The 8,017-nt window shown below is 38.7% G+C and overlaps 1 non-coding gene across 1 annotated transcript; it reads right to left on the reverse strand.

Annotated features, from left to right (window-relative positions):
• Positions 1 to 6,224: 6,224 nt before the first annotated feature.
• LOC138844166 (U6 spliceosomal RNA) lies at positions 6,225 to 6,332 on the reverse strand. Its single transcript, XR_011379706.1, has one exon. It is a non-coding gene; the product is annotated as a U6 spliceosomal RNA (small nuclear RNA).
• Between the last annotated feature and the right edge of the window lie 1,685 nt (positions 6,333 to 8,017).

Raw genomic sequence — 8,017 nt, forward strand, 5'->3', positions numbered from 1 at the left:
ATTTTCGATCGTTATCATCATGTTTTCCATCAGTTGGGATTGGTGGACAAGGGTAATAATATGTGTAGGGTCTAAGTTGCAAAAATTTTCGACATTAAAAAAATTCCACAACCGGCCGGCGCCGCGGCTCACTAGGCTAATCCTCCGCCTAGCGGCGCCGGCACACCGGGTTCTAGTCCCGGTCGGGGCGCCGGATTCTGTCCCGGTTGCCCCTCTTCCAAGCCAGCCCTCTGCTGTGGCCAGGGAGTGCAGTGGAGGATGGCCCAGGTGCTTGGGCCCTGCACCCCATGGGAGACCAGGAAAAGCACCTGGCTCCTGGCTCCTGCCATCGGATCAGCGCGGTGCGCCGGCTGCAGCGGCGGCCATTGGAGGGTGAACCAACGGCAAAGGAAGACCTTTCTCTCTCTCTCTCTCTCTCTCACTGTCCACTCTGCCTGTCAAAAAAAAAAAAAAAAAATTCCACAACCATAATGAAGAAATAAACACTAGGGGGAAATGCATAGACATTCCTAAGAGGAAAGATTCAGTTCTATGGCTTTAAAAAGGATATAATCTCAAATCTTGTTTTCTCAACTTGAATTTTTTTCTCAAGATGAAACAACTAGAGAAAGAAAGTGCAAAAATATTAAGAAGACTGCCCCTCTGGGTTGACCTAGTTTTGGTTTTTGAATTGCATATGTTTTAGGGGGTTATAACAAGGAGGTGGGGAAGATGCAGATGGACCAAAGTTGCTAAGAATGAAAACAGACTCCATCCTACCTTGGTAGTGCTGATTCCAGTCTATTGACTTTTCCTACAGCTGTCTTGGTCTGCAGGCGGGGAAACCCTGCCTGGGACTTTGTTAGTAGGTCTGTTAGCCACAAATTTAGTGCATAAAGGCATTCAGTGGGAGGTAAAGTCTATTTTTTGTTATGGTGAAGCATTTATGTTGGCATGCCCTAATTGTGTTTGCAGTAAAATTGAAGGCTATTACAAGAGTGGGAAATCAGATGAACGATCATAAATAGTAGGTCAAATGAGAGGCAGTGCTGCCCAGTCAACAACATCATTTTTGTGGCCTATGGTGTTTAGGGAATGCTCACTGGGTGTCTGGCATAAATGAAGTAAAGGCCATGGTTCTGAGGGAATTACCAGGCCTGATTTCCTCCAGGCTTCATTGTACTTTGCTCTCAGAGTGCCTGATTCCTTTGTGCCACTGCTATGCAAAAATAGCCTTTCGCATTCCTGGCCCAGCCCCTTGCTGCCTTCTTCTGTCTTCATCTTGAGAAGCTTAATGTCTCCCTGCTGGCCAAACTTCAGTGCAGGGCAGGTTCTACTCTTGTTCTGTGCTCAAGGTCTTGGAAGGGGTGTCTCTGTCTCTGTGCTGTGACCCCAAGTCCCTGTTGGGTGACTGTCGCTAGTTACAGAGTGTTGAGGAAACTTCCAGCGCAAGATAGAATCTCAAAACAATAGTCATCCTCATATCCCTCTTTCACCTCCCTATCCAGTCCATCAGTGGCTCCTCAACCCTACCTTCCAGATTTTAAATCTGGCTGCCTCTCCCCATGTCCAAGGTTACTATCCTATTAAAGGCATTGCCACATTTTTCTTGGGCTCCTGGAGTAAGTACTTCTTTTTTCACCCTTTTACAAAATGTGTTCCCTCACACATTGACCATATTGAGCTTTAACTTTGTGTGTGTGTGTGTGTATGCTTCATCACTCACACTGCTTTAAAAATCTCTTGAATGAAGCATAGCCTCCTTGTCTTGGTCTAAAGTTCCTGTTGGTAGGATCTTACTCCTGGTTACAAAATTTTTATACTCCAGTCATATGTGTTTATTGCTACACTGTGAGTAAGCCAACTATATGCAGTGTCAGGTCTTTGCTTTAGTGATTCTTTCTGTCTAGGATGCTCTTCTAAGCTCTTGCACGTTTGGTCCATGTAACCACTGAGGTGTCGGTTTATATGTCACTGTCTCAGAAAAAAAGTTTTTTTTTTTAAACCATGCTATCTAAAGTAATAGCTCCATTGTCATTTTCTGTTTAAAAAAATCAAAAATTATTTTCTTCTTTATTTTGAAGACATACACACACACATACACACACACACAGCTCCCATCTATTGGTTCATTTCCCAAATGCTGGCAACAGCTGGGCCAAGGCTGAAGCTAGGATTCAGGAATTCAATCCAGGTCTCCCATGTGGTTGACGGGAACTAAATTACCTGATCCATCACTGCTGCTTCCCATGGTCAGCATAAAGAGGGAGTTGGAGTCAGGAGCCAGAATCAGGAATCAAACCTAGAAACTCCCAGACTTGAACATCTGAACCACTAGGATAAAAGCCCACTTCAACACTCCATCATTTTCTGTGCTCTTACTTTGAAAAAATTTCTTCCACACGTTAATCAGTACCCAATGGTATGTGTTTATTTGTTGTCTGTTGCCTGTAGTAGAATTCAGTTATGATGAGACGGGGGACTTGGTTTTGTTCATTGTATCCCTAGAACCTATAGTGGTACTTAGCATATTATAACACTCAAAATAGCTGTTGGAAGTATGAATGGAAAAATTATGACTATTAAGTTGTTATTTCAGGCACAGGCCAATTATCTCTGATTGTGTTTCCCCAAAATTATGCCTACAATCTTCTATCCCACATAATCTTCTCAAGTGGTGATTTGACATTCCACTCATTGTGAGATGGGTTTGTGACCTTTGTCTTGAAGGCAGACAGTACGGTGAGCAGCAGAAGTGATATTTGGCTGCTGAGGTTATGTCATAAAATGATGATGAAGCCTTGAACTGGTTCTCTTTGGGTGGCTCTCTCTTAGAACTCAGACATGGTACAGTTAGGAAGCCCAGGCAGCCACATGGCCAGGCCGTGTATCAGTAATAGCTATTTTTTGGCAGCAGAAGGGGGCTCATAGGTGCTAAGATGAAGCATGTTGTTTCCTGAGCCTTATTCATATGAATAACCATGTCTCTTTCAAGCCAGATCAACAAAATACATATATAAATAATCTCTTTCAATGTAAACGTCTCTGCCTTTCTCTACCACATGCTATCATTGGTGTTTTCCATACACACAGATGTAGATATATAAATATATATGTACTATTGTAGATATATAAATAGTAGATCTATACTAATGTGTGTATATATATATAGATAGATAGATACACACTATTTATATACCTGCATGTGTGTGCCTGTACGATACCTCTCAGGGATCTAAAGATACTGCAGCTCAGCAGGTGCTTATGATTAAAATAAAAAAAAATCATGTTTGCTTTTTTGTTGTGTGTATTTTTTGTGGTGAGGCACAAATGAAATAGCATGTATGAAATTCTTTTGAAGAAGAAAGTCCAGAGAATCCTGGAAAATGCTACATGTAATACTACCTACATAGTTGTGAGAGAGTCATATAATCTCAGGTAATCCTAAATTAATCTAAGTTAATCCTCATGGTAGGAACTATTATCCAATTATGGATTAGGAAACCAAAGTACAGAAAGATTAAATGTTTTTCTAAAGGTCACACAGCAAGGAATCCTTCTGTTTGAGTTCCACAGAAGGATGAGAAATAGCTGGTTACTTGCTCTTCAGTATGAATGAATTTGTTGTATCAATTCATATTTTATTTATTGTACCTTCTACATCAAACACTGGAGATGATATCTTAATTACAGTTAAGATACAAGGTAAAGGATTGAGGTAAAAGCTATTTATGATTTAGTTAAGTGAAGTCTACATGGCAAGGCTAACTATCTCTCAATGTTTAAAAGTTGCAATTATATGGAGGCAGTACAGGAGTATCAAAGTGAATTATGACATTCTATTTAAAAGAAGGCAAAAAAGCAGTCACTTTCTGATGGGAAACTCTTATTTGCTGTGCCTAATTAGAACTCTCTGAAGCAGGAGCTATGAGAGTTGGTTGGCTGAGGGGACATCAAAGGAAAGTAGGTTCTACAGTAAGTGAGGAAAAGTTGCAAGGTCCAATCCCTCCTGGGATGACAGATGGATTAACTCCTTAGCCTTCCCCCTCCTTTCTTTCTCAGCTGTTGTGGTTCTATCCAGAGACATAAATATTTCATGTGAACTTTGCTTATATTTGGCTAAAATGTGAGATTTTTCTTTATTACTTTCTCTTTTTAAAAAAGATTTATTCATTTATTTAAAAGGCAGAGAGAGAGAGAGAGAGAGAGGTCTTCCATCTGCTGGTTCACTCCCCAAATGGCTGCAATGGCCAGAGCTGGGCTGATCCGACGTCAGGAGCCAGGAACTTCTTCTGGGTCTCCCGTGCCAGTACAGGGGCCCAAGGACTTGGGCCATCTTCTATTGCTTTCCCAGGCTGCAGCAGAGAGCTGGAGCAGAAGTGGAAGCAGCAGGGATATGAACTGGTGCCCATATGGGATGCTGGCACTGCAGGCAGTGACTTTACCTGCTATGTTACAGCGCCCGCCCCCTTTATTACTTTCTAAGGAGGAGGACTTTGAAGAGCATGATGGACTTCTCTGATTTCATTCTCACAAAGTGTAGAGTGTATTTCCAGAGACTCTCAATTCCCTGCTATTTGTCATTTAGCCCACAGTGAAGAAGAGAGTCTGAGTTAATTTCTGACAAAGCTGGGATGTATGTGTGTACATATGTGTATGTATTTATGAGATGATTTCAGCAACAAACAGCATAGAGACCAGGCGTCACCATTAATCCACTTGGGTTTAAATGCCCTGACCTTCTTTGTTTCATGTTTACCTTCTCCTGGGTTCCAGCACGTGTCCAGGTATTCAGGGGACCAATCAGTTGGTGACAGAACAATAAAGAGCAGCTATGCATGAAGCTCAGAAGATAGACTTTTCTTGGATTGATTATTTTATCATGTTATTGGTAAAATGTCTTGTCAAAATTTGAATTTTGCCAGTGCTAAGTGTGATATCAAGGTCAAAACAGTCCAAGGTAAAAAAGAAAGCTGGTAGAAAATTAGCAACAAATTACCTGAGATACTAAAATGGATTTGGAGAAAAATATCTTTCTCTAGTTAAACATTTTAAGATACATTCTTTTCCAAAGTTTGCTTCTCAAGAAGAAAATAACTTGCAGGTTTGGAACACTACAATTTGGAGTATTTGGGGATTTGTGGGCTTCTGAGGCACATAAGATGATTAAAGTACACTCAAAAGCAATTCAAATCTCTCAAGTAGTATCAAGCACAAAAAGTCATTCACCACATTCCTTTTCAAACAAACCTTTACTTTGAACAATTACATCTCATGAACTTCTAGTAGATCCCCAAACAGGGAATGTCCAAACTACTTTGCCACCTTCTCCAGTCTTCTATCTATATTTCCAGCTAGCAGTATATATTTACGGAACATAGACCAGGTGCCACATGAAGTGACAGGCCTTAAATATTTAGACAAGACTCCTTCCCTCAAGACATACTCAGCTCATTAGACAAGTAGTTTTATCCATCATCTATTGCAGTATAACAAATTTCTCCCAAGCTAGCAGCTTTAGTAAAACATTTAGTATCTCAGAGTTGTTATGCAACAGGTATCTGGGTACAGCTTAGCTTCACGGTGTAGCCCAAGGTCTCTCATGAGATTGTGGGCAAAATGTTAGCTAGGACCATGCTCATCTGAAGGTTCAACTATGGATGGAAGACCTGTCTGATGAGGTTGTTGTCAAGCTTCAGTTTATTGTTGGTTGTTGGCTGGATACCTCAGTTCCTCAATATAGACCTCTTCATAGCTGGCTTTTGCTGAATATTCCTTGTCTTTCATATTACTACCACCATTATTCAGCTTCTCACTGATCTCTGTTGCATCTTTCTTTTAATTATCTGTATGTTACTGCTTTAGTTCTGACCCTTAGCATCCACTGAAAGGGTATTTTCAATGGCTTTATCTCATTTCATCTTATTTTTCATTTTTGTGGGTTGAATCACATGAAGCTGCCATTCTTTTGGAGATAATATTGGTAGTAGAATAATCCATGTGGGCTGATATAACAAAACACCATAGAAGGATAGTTTAAATATTTACTTAAATTTTTTGTTTGTTTTTTATAAAAACTTTAATTTATTTACTTTAAATTTAATCAAATTTATTAGAATTAAATTTAATTTATTTAAAAATTTTAAATTTATTTATTTTTTAGTTTTATTTACTTAAATTTTTATTAATATAAATTGAACGGACTTTATGCAATCCATGGATACAGTACCAAGAAGACAACCACACTTTCTTCGCTCCCTCTCTCCCCTTTCTTCTTCAATTTTTGCATAGGAGCCATGGTAATCTTCTCTATGTCATTCCAATTTTAGAATATGTGCTGCCAAAGTGAGCACAAGAGATTTATTTTCTCAGTTTTTGAAGGCAGAAGTCCATGGTCAGGGTGGCAGCATGATCAGTTTCTAGGACCCTTTTCCTGGCTTGTAGGTGGCCACCATCTTGCTGTGTGCTCTCATGGGCTCTGATTTGTATACATGCAGAGAGGGAGAAAGGCCTAGTATCAATTCCTCTTCTTTTAACAATACTGATGCCATCATAAGAGCCCCACGTTCATGACCTTATTTATATATTTATTTTTATTTAAGGTATACGAATTTCATGTTTCACATACTGAGATTCAGCAACATAGTGATACTTCCCATCCACCCTCCCTCCTGCCCACACTCCAGTTCTTCTTTCTCCCTCTCCTATTCCCACTCTGAACTTTTACTTTATACACATAAGTTTACTTTATACTCATAAGATTAACCCTACAGTAAGTAAAGAGTTCAACAAATAGTACGAAGAGAAAAACCCTGCTCCTCAACAGTTGAGACAGGGCTATAAACATCATCAATTCTTAAAGTGTCAAGTTCATTTCCATATATTACCTTTTAGTTACTCTATTAGTTACCACAGATTAGGGAAAATATGTGGTATTCTTCTTTTTGGGACTGGTTTACTTCACTAAGTATAATGGTTACAGTTGCATCAATTTTATTGCAAAAGATAGGATTTCATTCTTTTTTATGGCATAGTATTCACATACATATATATGAATATATATACATACAACAATTTTTTCATCCAGTAGTCAGTTGATGGACATCTGGGTTGATTCCATATATTAGCTTTTGTGAATTGAGCTGCAATAAATATTGGGTTACAGATCACTCTTTGATATGCTGATTTCATTTCCTTTGGGTAAATTTCCAGGAGTGGGATGGCTGGGTCATATGGTGGGTCTATATTCAGATTTCTGAGATATCTGCATACTACATGATTTTATTTAAAATAAATAATTTCCCATAGACTCTACCTCTAAATACAATCATATGGGAGGTTCGGGCTTCGATATATGAATTTCTAGGGATACAGTTCAGTCCATATCAGGCAATTTCCAATGGTTCTACATAACACTTGTCTGTGAAAGTAGTACATGTTCATGCTAACTCACAAAAAATATACAAAAAGATAAAAATTAAATGTACCCAGAATTCTACCACCGAGAGTGAAGCAGTGATTACATTTTTATTTATTTTCAAGTTTTTAAAAACACATACCTTTTGAAGACTGGGCTCATCCCATATGCTTAATTTTGTGTTTTGTTTTTTCATTTAATATTAATTTCTGTGGGGAATTATCTATGTCATTGAGTATTTTGGGAAAAACTTAAATGACAGTGATGTATTTCATTTGTTTAGTTATTTATTACTCGTTTGTTTGGACATGGGAATGGCTTTTAATTTTTCAGAAATAATGCTGCAGGAAGGAAGATCATCAATGAATGCACACTGTTTTCTGCCTATCTATTCTCTTACTGAAGCTTCTTTGAAAAAGAATGATTAGTTCAAAGGTCAGGAAATTTTGCAGTATTAAAATTTAGAAATTTCTCACTTGGTGTATAACATGAACAGCTTTTCAGAAATTTACCAATTTATATTTTATCACTGGGGTGCTAAAATTCTTTCGGTAATTTGCAAAAAAACTACCTAATTATTAACAGAGATCTCCTTACTAATCTCCTTCCTGCAGTCATATC

Source organism: Oryctolagus cuniculus, chromosome 10 (genome assembly GCF_964237555.1).
Source record: "Oryctolagus cuniculus chromosome 10, mOryCun1.1, whole genome shotgun sequence".
Taxonomy (NCBI): Eukaryota; Metazoa; Chordata; class Mammalia; order Lagomorpha; family Leporidae; genus Oryctolagus; species Oryctolagus cuniculus.